This window comes from Humulus lupulus, chromosome 8, assembly GCF_963169125.1.
Source record: "Humulus lupulus chromosome 8, drHumLupu1.1, whole genome shotgun sequence".
Classification (NCBI taxonomy): domain Eukaryota; kingdom Viridiplantae; phylum Streptophyta; class Magnoliopsida; order Rosales; family Cannabaceae; genus Humulus; species Humulus lupulus.
Window position 1 is genome coordinate 168,069,084 of NC_084800.1, and position 12,199 is coordinate 168,081,282.

The 12,199-nt window shown below is 36.0% G+C and overlaps 1 non-coding gene across 1 annotated transcript; it reads right to left on the bottom strand.

Annotated features, from left to right (window-relative positions):
* Window positions 1-1,135: 1,135 nt before the first annotated feature.
* On the bottom strand, window positions 1,136-1,242 carry LOC133799131 (small nucleolar RNA R71). The gene has a single exon (XR_009876332.1). It is a non-coding gene; the product is annotated as a small nucleolar RNA R71 (small nucleolar RNA).
* Between the last annotated feature and the right edge of the window lie 10,957 nt (window positions 1,243-12,199).

Consider the following 12,199-nt stretch of genomic DNA (forward strand, 5'->3'; position numbering starts at 1 on the left):
TTCTATAAATTGTGTAGTTCAAGGATTACGTGTTTAAAGCCTGCAATATGTTGATTTACCACAGAGATGTAGGAAATAATATGTTGTAGAGAATTATAGATCCTAGCAAGACTATAATATATAGTTGTAATCTGCTATCACAATAGAATGAAGAAATATTAAAAATTGGTTAGAAATCATAAGTGGATGGTTAATGAAACTAAAACCCTAACCTTTACATCCATTGAATTAAACCATATTTTTATCTCTGAATTTCTCTAGTGAATAATTGTTTCCTTAATTTTAGTAATAATTATTTAACTCATAATTCTGAAATTATTATTTAAATCAATTAGAGTTAGAAGTTAATTATTGGTAATTAATATCAGTCTTCATGGGATTGACACTTTACTTATCATATATTACTTGATTCGACCACGTATACTTGCGTGTTAATTTTAACAGATCAAGTTTTTGGCGCCGTTGCCGGGGACTATTTTTTATTAATATCAATAAAGTTAATTTTTGTTCTAATTTGATTTGTTTTCTTATTTTTTTTATTTCTGTTTAACATTTATTTGGATCAAGGTTTTATTGTGTTTCAAGAGTTGTTGGTATATGTGAAGCAATAGACAAAAGAAGATTATACCAATAGATCGGAAAATTGAAAGAACGTGCAGACAGAACCGGAAAACAAAGAGGAGATTGGATTTTACCATGGATGACAATTTGGGAAACGGTGCTAATAATGGTCAAGGGGCTGTAGAGGTTCCAAGGGAACAAGGACCAAGGACTTTTAGAGATTATGTACTTCCTACTGTAACAGGAGTGCATTCATGCATTAGACCTCCAACCATTGCTGCAAATAATTTTGAGATTAAGCCCGCAATTCTTCAAATGGTTCAGTCAACTGTTCAGTTTGGAGGTATACCAATGGAGGACCCCAATTTACACATAGCTAATTTTCTGGAGTTATGTCCAACATTCAAGATGAATGGGGGTGAGTGATGATGCTATAAGACTGAGGTTATTCCCATTTTCACTAAGGGATAGGGTGAAGAGTTGGTTGATATCTTTACAGGCGAATTCTATCACTACATGGGAGGAGTTAGCTCAGAAGTTCCTTGCCAAGTTCTTTCCTCCAGCGAAGGCTGGAAAATTGAGGGGAGAAATTAATAATTTTTATAAGATGGATGGAGAGTCACTGTATGATTCTTGGGAGCGCTTTAAGGAGTTGTTAAGGAAGTGTCCACACCATGGAATAGAAAAGTGGATGCTGGTGCATAATTTTTAAAATGGGTTGAATGGAACGACTAGAACAATTACAGATGCTGCAGCGGGAGGTGCCTTTATGAGTAAGAGTGCTAATGAGGCATATGATCTATTAGAGGAGATAGCGATGAATAATTATCAATGGCCAACTAAAAGGGGACAACCAAAGAAGGTGGCTGGAATGATGGAATTGGACACTATATCCATGCTTATAGCTCAAGTAGCAGCCTTAACAAAGCAATTACAAAAGACTACACTCCCATCTCAAGCTATGCAAGTTCAAAACCTTTGTGAAGTGTGTGGTACAACCCATCAACCCAACCAATACCCTGCTATAGATATGAATAACATGCCCATGGAAGAAGTACAAGCTATAGGAAATTACCAAAGACAACCCAATAACCCCAATTCCATGTCCTACAACCCAGGTTGGAAGAACCATCCTAATTTTTCATGGTCAAATAATCAAAATACTCTACAACCTTACCCTCAAACCCAGTCACAATATCCACCTGGACAAAATAAACCACCATATCCATAGCAATATGCACACCAATACCCTCCACCTGGATATTATCAACCACAAAATAGACTGCCTCACTCAATGCCAATGAAACCAGCTGAACCCCAACCTGATGTACTTAACCAATTTATGACTGAAACTAGGGCGTCCATAAGGAGTTTGGAGATTCAAATAGGGAAGTTGGCTACTTTAATGTCCAATAGAGCTCAAGGAATGTAGAGTCCAAGAACTTTACTTAGCTAGTTAGATAATAGTAGTAATAGTAATAGCTAGTAGTAGTTGTAGTTGTAGAATGTTTATGACTGTGGATTTTGGTTCAAACTGGGACTTAGTGGGACACTCGTAGTAACACTCGTAGATTTTCTAAGTTTAACCTATAGTTTAAGAATATTAATTATAACCTAAGGTTTGATTAATATGATTGATTATGAAGGTGATAATTATTGTACTATAAGGTTTAGATAGACCTAATAAGATAGTAACACTTGTCATGTGTAGGTTTAATGAGAAATTAAATATTTTTTAGGAATAAGTTTATTAAGAGTAATATTTGAATATCCTAGGGTCTGTCAGCATCTTTGAAATCGTTAAAGGACTTAGTCAAGGTTGTTTACTCAATTCAAAATAGCCTGAAAAGTGTAATTACGTGTACAATATTTCAACGTATGTTGATATATCGCAGCTCTAGGGGGGATATATCGCCATACGGGGATAAGAAAAATACGTAGCTTCGCATGACAACCTCGATGAGCCTCGAGCATATGAAGTCAGGCGATATATCGCCTATAGTGGGCGATATATCGGCCCATGAGCATGATTTTTGAACTATTTTGAAACTGAGCTCATTTTAATCCTTAACCTCTTGATAAGTCCAGCATCTTTCTGACCGAGTCTTCAGCCTCTGCTGAACGATTATTCAAATGATTTTCAATTAAAAAGCCATTATTTTATTCAAGTTAAATGAAGATCTTTTCATTCTTTAACTCTATAAATAGGACCTAGTACCCAGCCATTTCTTCATTCATCAAGCTGAGTTTAGAGCCTACAAGCTGCTAGGATTACTTTAGAGTGCTAAACGTTTGGGTTGGGGTTATAAGCTTAATAAACACTTGGGAAGTAAGGTTTATAGTATATTACGGTTCGAGGTGTAGTTCGGTCATAGAAGCATTCAAGGTATTCCTTATTCTAGTTCCTTTATGTATTGTTCTTATAGTTTTTCTACTCAAATCCTAACTCAGTATTATTTATTCTTGGTTAGGAATCTAAGTTCTTTGAACTTGAGGTTTCATTTCGGTAAGATCTTCTTCTCGGTGGTTTAGATTTATCTCCTTTTTCATCTTCTTCTTTTAAGAAAATACTCACCTTCTCATTATTGTATTTAGGAGTGTTCCAAAGTCCCGATCTTGTTCTCATATCCCGGTATATTGGTAAGGAAAATAGGATAAACCTTGTATGTTTATATGATATGTTATTTTATGTGATGTGATGTTATGTTATGTAATATGTATAGTATGTTTATAGCCTTGGGCATATGACTTGTATAGCTAACAAGCCCCAATAAATTATGGGCATATGACTTGCTTAGCTAGCAAGACCCCACCAATCTATTTGGGCATATGACTTGTTTAGTTTACAAGCCCCAAGTAGTATAATTCCCATTGTAGTAGTATATGACATATGTTTATGATATGTTTTTAGCATATGTTATGATATAATTTTATGTATATGATTTATGTTGTAGTAGTTGTCCTTACTGGGCATTAGGCTCACTCCTTTATGTTTTATATATGCAGGAAAATAGATTGGCGGCGGAAAAGGTTCTTGGCAGCTTGGGGATGTGTATTGAGGCAGGATGGAATCGGCGGATTGAGTGTTCGGTTCGAGGATGAAGTCGCTTCCTAGTCTTTTAAAAATTATGCTTTATATGTATTTTCCGCACTAAATTTTGTAACCCATTTATTTAAAGTTATGTTATGTTTTTATTTTAAAAACAATGGGATCCCATATCCTACTTTAAATTTTATGTAGTTTAACATTTGTTTTACAAGTTTTAATGAAGTTACGATTATTTCACTTGTGAGTTTTCTTTAAGATTAGTATAGTAGTTATTAATGGTCCAAAGTTTGGATTAGTTGGGTCGTTACAAGGAAATTTTCCTAGCACTACAGAAGTTAATCCTAAAGAACAGTGCCAAGCTATTACTTTGAGGAGTGAAACAAGGTATGAAGGGCCAAAGAAGAATCAATCAGAAGAAGAAGGTCAGAAGAGAAATACACAAGGCAAAGAAGAAAAGAAGTTTAATGATGAAAAGGTTATTGAAGACCTTAGGAAGGAAGAGGATGTACCACCTATGAGTATTGAGCATCATGTTAAAATTCCATATCCACAAAGGCTTCGTAAGCATAATTTAGATAAGCAATTTGCAAAGTTTTTAGAGGTGTTCAAGAAGCTACATATTAATATACCGTTCGTAGAAGCATTAGAACAGATGCCCAGCTATGTAAAGTTTATGAAGGAGATTCTGTCTAATAAGAGAAAGATGGGTGATTATGAAACAGTGGCATTAACGGAAGAATGTAGTGTGGTTTTACAAAGGAAACTTCCTCAAAAGTTACGAGATCCTGGGAGTTTTACTATTCCATGCATGATTGGGGGGTTTGAATGTAAACATGAACTTTGGGATTTGGGGGCAAGTATTAATTTAATGCCTTTGTCAGTATTCCGTAGACTTGGTTTGGGTGAAGCTAGGCCAACCACAGTAACATTGCAGCTGGCTGATAGATCTGTGAAGCATCCATGTGGTATTATAGAAGATGTATTGGTAAAGGTGGATAAGTTTATATTTCCAGCTGATTTTATAGTTCTTGATATGGAGGAGGATGAGAATGTTCCTATTATTTTGGGGAGACCATTTTTAGCAATTGGGCAAGCATTGATAGATTTGCAAAAAGGAGAGTTAAAGTTGAGAGTTCAAGGGGAAGAAGTAGTATTTAATGTGTTTAAGGCTATGACTTATCCTAAAGAAAGTGATAATTGTTTCTCAGTTGATGTTGTAGAAGAAGTAGTAGGAAGAAAAAAATTAATTGAGGATCCTCTTGAATTAAGTCTTATAGTTGATGATGTAGATGGTGAGGAAAATGAAGAAGCGATGAGTTATTTGAAGTGGATAAAATCATCTGAGCCATGGAAGCATAAAAAGTTTGAAGAATTGGGTGAGGGACCGGAAAGACCATTACCATCTATTCTGAAGCCAGATGTTTTAGAACTGAAATTTTTACCAAACCATCTCTGCTATGCTTATCTTGGGGAAAAAGAGACTCTTCTGGTTATAGTTTCATCATTTCTTTCAGCAGTAGAGGAGGAGAAGTTGTTGAGGGTGTTAAGGGCTCATAAAACTGCTATAGGGTGGACTCTGGCTAATATAAGAGGAATTAGCCCATCAACAGTTATGCATAGAGTTCTCATGGAAGACAATGCGAGACCGATTATTGATGCTCAACGAAGACTTAATCCGACAATGAAAGAAGTGGTGAGGGAAGAGATTTTGAAATGGTTAGATGCTGGAGTGATTTACCCTATTTCTGATAGGGCTTGGATGAGTCCAGTACAAGTAGTACCTAAAAAGGGTGGTATGACCGTGGTGAAGAATGAAAGTAATGAACTGATTCCAACAAGGACTGTGGTGGGTTGGAGGATATGTATAGATTACTAGAAGTTGAATAAGGCAACTAGGAAAGATCATTTTCCTTTGCCTATTATTGATCAGATGTTGGATAGGTTGGCGGGGCATAACTAATATTGTTTTCTAGATGGGTACTTAGGCTATCATCAAATTGTAATTGCACCGGAGGATCAAGAGAAGACAATGTTTACATGTCCTTATGGGACTTTTGCTTTTAGAAGGATGCCATTCAGGTTATGTAATGCACTAACCACATTTCAACGGTGTATGATGGCAATATTTTTTGACATGGTTGAGAAGGGGATTGAAATTTTTATGGATGATTTTTCGGTTTATGGGCCCTCTTTTGACACGTGTTTTACTAATTTGGAGCTGGTTTTGAGGAGGTGTGAAGAGTTGCATTTGGTGCTTAATTGGGAAAAGTACCACTTTATGATAAATGAAGGAATTGTATTGGGGCACAAGATTTGTAAGAAAGGCATTGAAGTGGATGGGGCTAAGATTTCTACGATAGAGAATTTGCCACCTCCGATTTCAGTAAAAGGAGTAAGGAGTTTCTTAGGCCATGCAGGATTTTATAGGAGGTTTATCAAAGATTTCTCCAAGGTCTCGAAGCCACTATCCACTTTGTTAATGAATGGGGTTACGTTCGATTTTGATGAGAAGTGTCAACATGCTTTTAGGATACTTAAGGAAAAATTGATTTCGACACCTATAGTTGTTGCACCTCAATGGGATTTGCCATTTGAATTGATGTGTGACGCCAGTGATTTTGCGGTTGGGGCAGTGTTGGGACAAAGAGTTAACAAGGTATTCAGAACGATTTATTATGCAAGTCGTACCTTGAATGATGCTCAAATAAATTACACAACTATAGAAAAGGAGTTGTTGGCCATAGTGTTTTCTTGTGATAAATTTAGGCCATACTTGATTGGGAATAAGGTGGTTGTTTACACAGATCATTCCGCAATAAAGTATCTTATGGCCAAGAAAGATTCCAAGCCTCGTCTTATTCGGTGGATTTTGTTGTTACAAGAATTTGATGTGGAAATTAAAGATAAGAAATGTACTGAGAATTTGGTGGCTGATCACTTGTCTAGATTGGAGGTTGATGAAGATTCTCTTGACAAAGGAATTCATATTAATGATGCTTTTCCTGATGAGCAGTTGTTTGAAGTGAGTGTTTGTAAAGATGTTCCATGGTTTGCAGACTATGCTAATTATTTGGCTGCAAAGGTTATACCTCCTGAGATGACAAAGCAACAACTAAAGAAGTTTTATTCAGAGGTGAAGCATTATTATTGGGAGGACCCTATTCTGTATAAACATTGCCCTAATCAAGTTATTAGGAGATGTGTGCCCAAAGAGGAGATGTTGTCAATCTTAACTCACTGTCATAGTTTGCATTGTGGCGGTCATTTTGGAGGAACAAGAACAGCAACAAAAGTTTTGCAAAGTGGGTTTTACTGGCCTACATTATTTAAAGATGCTAATGATTTTGTCAAAACTTGTGATCGTTGTCAACAGACTGGGAATATATCAAGAAGAGATCAAATGCCAATGACTGGAATCTTGAAAGTTGAGTTATTTGACGTATGGGGAATAGAATTTATGGGACCTTTCCCATCATCGTATAATAATAAATATATTTTGCTTGCGGTGGATTATGTTTCTAAATGGGTAAAAGCCGCAGCAACTCCAACTTGTGATGGGAAAGAGGTACTTAGATTCCTTCATAAAAATATCTTTACTTGATTTGGCACCCCCAGAGCAATTATTAGTGATCGAGGAAGTCATTTTTGCAATAAGCGGTTCACTGCTTTTTGTGCTCGCTATGGTGTTCATCATCGAAAGGCGTTATTTTATCATCCAATTGCGAATGGCCAAGCTAAAGTGTCGAATAGGGAAATAAAATGTATCTTGGAAAAGACAGTAAATACTTCGAGGAAGGATTGGTCGAAGAAGCTTGATGATTCACTTTGGGCTTATCACATTGCATTTAAGACTCTGATTGGTATGTCACCATATCGATTGGTGTTTGGTAAGGCTTGTCATTTACCGGTGGAACTGGAGCATAGAGCTTGTTGGGTTGTGAAAAAGTTAAATCTTGATCTCTTTATGGCGGGATAGAATAGGCTTATGGAGTTAAATGAGCTTGAAGAATTCTGAAATGAAGCTTATGAGAATGCGATGATCTATAAAGAGAAGTCGAAGGCCTTTCATCATAAGCAAATACTGAAGAAGGATTTTCAACCAGGAGATAAAGTCCTACTATTTAAATCCAGACTTAAACTTTTTCCTGGTAAATTGAAGTCGAGATGGTTAAGACCATACATGGTAGTTGCGTCATTTCCTTATGGAGTAGTGCAGGTTCATAGTGAGAAAACAGGTCATTTTAAGGAGAATGGTCAGAGGTTGAAGCATTATTTGGAGGGTCCGGTGGAAAAATGCAAGTCTGTGGTGATTTTGGAACCCATTTGATCTGAAGATAAAGAAGCGTCCGGCTAAATGACGTTAACGACAGCACATTTGAGAGGCATCTCATTATTTCTAATTTTCATTTGTTTTAAGTATTAAAGTTTATGAACAATTTTAGTTTGTTTAGTCTTGGTTTGACATTTTATTTTCTTTTAGTTTTTAGTTTTTATTATTTTTAGTATTTTTTTAATGTAATAGAACTGTGAAAATCGTAAAAATTATTGAAAAAATGAAAATGTTGAAGCCTGGAGAGAGGGTTGCGGTGCATGGAGCAAGGGCCGCAGCATTGACAAAACCCGAAAAGTTGGGGTTGGCTCGGCATGGAGCAAGTGTCGTGGCGCATGGGTGAAGGGTCGCGACACATCATCGGATTCTCAGAAAATATATATATATAATAAAAAAAATAAAAATCAATAAAAAATTTAGACACGGGCCGCGACGCTTGTGGGATCCGAAGGCTTAAGAGGGCTTGCCTTCTTCTATTTTTGTCACTTCTTCCATTTTGAAAAAAATTCAAGATTTCTCTCTTAATTTTCTCTCTAACTTTTCTCTCTTTCAACCTAGAAATTTTCTCTCCAATCCCATATTACACCTTGAATCCTTACATATTATCCTCCGAACATTTGTTTTTCACTCAAATTCCCTAGTTTGCTATAGAAATCCCTAATTCCCAAAACTTTCAAACCCTTGTTTTTCAAATTCTATCCATTGGAGTTCAAAATGAGATTTATTGGTTACTTGGGGCATTTGAAGGGTTCAAGAGTAGTCTATCACAATCAAGTAAGTTTTTCTACAAGTATTTGAATTCTTTTTGGGTGATTTCCTTATATTGAAGACATTGTTGAAGGGATTATCGTTTTGGGATTATTGTATGGATTGAGCAGCATTGTGGTGTAATTTTGAACTGTTTGAAATTATTATTAGTATATTGTAAAGTTTGGGGAATATTGAAAATATAGGGGAGGTGCTGTCAAATTTTTAGTAGGATATTATAGGACCTACAAGAAATCCTTCTAGAGCATCATCCTCTAGGAACGCCAATAGACCATCTTCTTCTAGGGAACCTAAACAGCCCCAGAATATGATGCTACAAAATTTGTGAGTAAGGCAGCTTTTGATCGGTATAAAAGGATACGTAAGAAAAAGGTGATAAGTGAGAGAGGTTTTGAGTATACTGAAGAACCATGTGAAATTGCTACTTATGAAGAGATTCTTGCAGAAATTCAACGAAGGGGTTGGGCTATGTTTGCTACGGAGGATGTAAGTCATGCCAATTTTTTGGTGGTTTTAGAATTTTATGCGAATTATGTTGAGATGAAAAATACGGAAGTGTTTGTGAGAGGTGTCCAAGTTCTTGTAGGTATAGATACTATTGTTGTTTTGTACAACATGCCGACATATGAACAAATGGATGATGAGTATCATCAATGGGCTCATGGGGATGACATTAATTGGATTGAGGTCGCTGAAACTTTGAGTATGCAAGGGGCACGTTTTACTATTGTTGGTGGTGCTCCAAAGTATCTTTGGCGTTATCAGTTGAATCATGTGGCTCGTACTTGGGTGCATTTTGTGAGCGCACAATTGATGCCGACTACTCACATGTCGGATATTAACAAGGAGAGGTTGTTGTTGGTGTATGCAATTATGACTGGGATGGCTATTGATGTCGGCCGAATTATTAGAAAAAGTAAGAAAGATATTAGTGTGTTGACTACTACGACAGGATTAGGACATGGCTCGTTCCTCATTGATTTACGTCGTACGTATGGAGTTGTTATGAGTGGAAGTGACGTAGTTAGGAAGCCTATGTCTGCAATTTCTAAAAATAGGGTGCTTAATTATGAACCACCTTCCTTAGAAGCACCACCACCTCAACAACGTTCCACTGACAAGAGACAAATAATTCATGATGTAGAAGATGAGGATAATGAAGCAGAATTAGAGGGTAATCTTCTTGAGGAGTCTAGGCATAAGGTACCTGTTGCACAGAGACTTGTTCAGCCTGAAGCTGGTACTTTTGATCCAGATATGCAAATGATGCAGAACCAATTCAACTATTTGGTTCAACGGAAAAATTATCAGATTGCTCAAAATCAGCATATGCAGCAATATCTGGCGCAGCAAAGTGAGTATCAAATCGCTCACGTGGACCAACTCAATGTGTTGGTGAATCGATGGTATCTACGAAATAATGAAGGAGTAGCTCCGTTCCAACCACCATCTCAGCTTTTTCCTTATCAACCGCCTCCACCATTTTGAATGTTTTTGGTAAGTTTCTTTTCCTTTACTTTTATTTTATTTTTTAAAAAAACATTGGGGACAATGTTTAGATTAAGTTTGGGGGAAGAGATTTATTGTTGTGTGTTTTGTCTGTGTTGTCTTGTTTTGTGTTAGTTGTGTTTTGTTTAGGTTGTTTAGGGTGTCAGTTGAATCAAGTTGACAATGATTAGCCAATGATAATATGATGGAATGATGAGCTGTATAAATTGAATGGGAATAAAACTGTAAAGAAAAAAATCTGTGTGCTTGGTTGAATATTTTGTTCTGTTTTTACTTAAAAACTTAAATAATTGAGAGCTTAATCATGATTTTGATAAATTTTATGTGATTGAATAAAATTTATGCCTACTGAATTTAAAATAAGGAGGGAAGATTGAAATTGGTTTATCTTAGAACTTGTTTGCTTGCTTTTTGAGGCAAAATCCTAGATAATGCATGCTTAGAAAAATATTTAGGCATTTCTTTGGACTGTTTGAGCCTTTCAAGCTAACCTTTATTTGTTGGAATCCTTAGTTACCCATTTTTTAGCCTAAATTGATTTTTGTTTTTTGATTGACATTTTTCTTTGAGCTTATAAATTAAGAACCTAACTATTATTTTTCTTTCCCTTTAATGTACCATGAACATAGGAACGATAATTGGGAGTAATTGGGATTGATTTGTAATAGGGAGGGGGGGGGGGGGGGGGGGGTTATGTATGACAAGTTGTGTCAACAATTAAGAAAATATATTTTGAGAGAAAGAAGAGAAAAATAGAAAAAGAAAAAAGAAAAAAAAACATGAGAAATCATTACACTCCAAATTGTAATATCAAGGAATAAGTTTGGGGGAGTGTAATGTCATATATATATATTTGATTATGCAATTTCTCTCAAAATGATAAGATATTGGGAACTTTGGGATTGGTTTTCTGATTTGTATTAAGGGTTGAATTGGTTGGTTGGTTAGTGTTCATGGTACATTTTGAGCTTAAATGACTTTCTCATCCACCTTTACCTATGCCATTCAATTATAAGCTTGAAAAAAACTATTATTTTTGAGCTTGTTTTGTCTACATTAGTGGAGATTAGTAGGTGTAGCAAGCTTATGGGATATTTGCTGGTTGTTGGATTGAGGCGGAAATTTAGTGAGCAAAAATTAATTCAATTACATTTTAGTTAATTTGTATTTTGAGAGCTACTATTTTTTTTGTTTAATTGAATGGAATAAATGTCTTAACTGAAATTATGGATTAAAAGTTGAGTTCTTTGAAGATTATATATTTGAGTTGTTTGTCATTGCTTGAAGCTTAGTATTGTTGCTGGCTTGATTCATGTGTGTGTGTGTGTGTGTGTGTTTGTGTTTTTGTTCATTAGTTGAGTTGTTTGTTTTGGTTTACTCGAGGACGAGTAAAAGTCAAGTTTGGGGGAATTTGATGAGTCAATTTTTAGCATAGTTTTTAACCTGTGTTTAGGGTAAGTTTGAGTCAATTTGGTGGAATGTTGTGCGGTATTACGCTTGTTTTGGTATGTTTGCAGGAAATAGAATGAGGAAGCATGGAGTTGAGGAAATGAACGAAAAATCATAGAAATTTGAAAATTTATGCTAAAAGTCCACAAGAAGATAGTTGAGGATTCATATGCGGAGAGACTTGTTCATTTTGGAACCTTGGAAGTAAGTTTTGAGGTCAATGTGAAGGGCTGCGGCGCTTCAATGAAGAGTTGCAGCGCAAGGGAAAAACAGAGAGAGACAATTTCTGGAAATTTCAAGGGTCGCAGCACATGTTTGGAGCGCTGCGGCGCGTGCTGAAATCAGAGACCATGATTGCGCAAATTCAAAGAGGCGGGCCGCGGCGCTTAAATACCAGGGCCGCGACGCTTGTAATTTTTGAGTGGCCATCAGAAGGGCGAAATCGTCATTTATTTTGAAAAACAATTTTAGGGTTCCTATTTAAAAACATTTTTAAGAGTTAATTAGAGGGGAGTCATTATTTTTATGTTCAA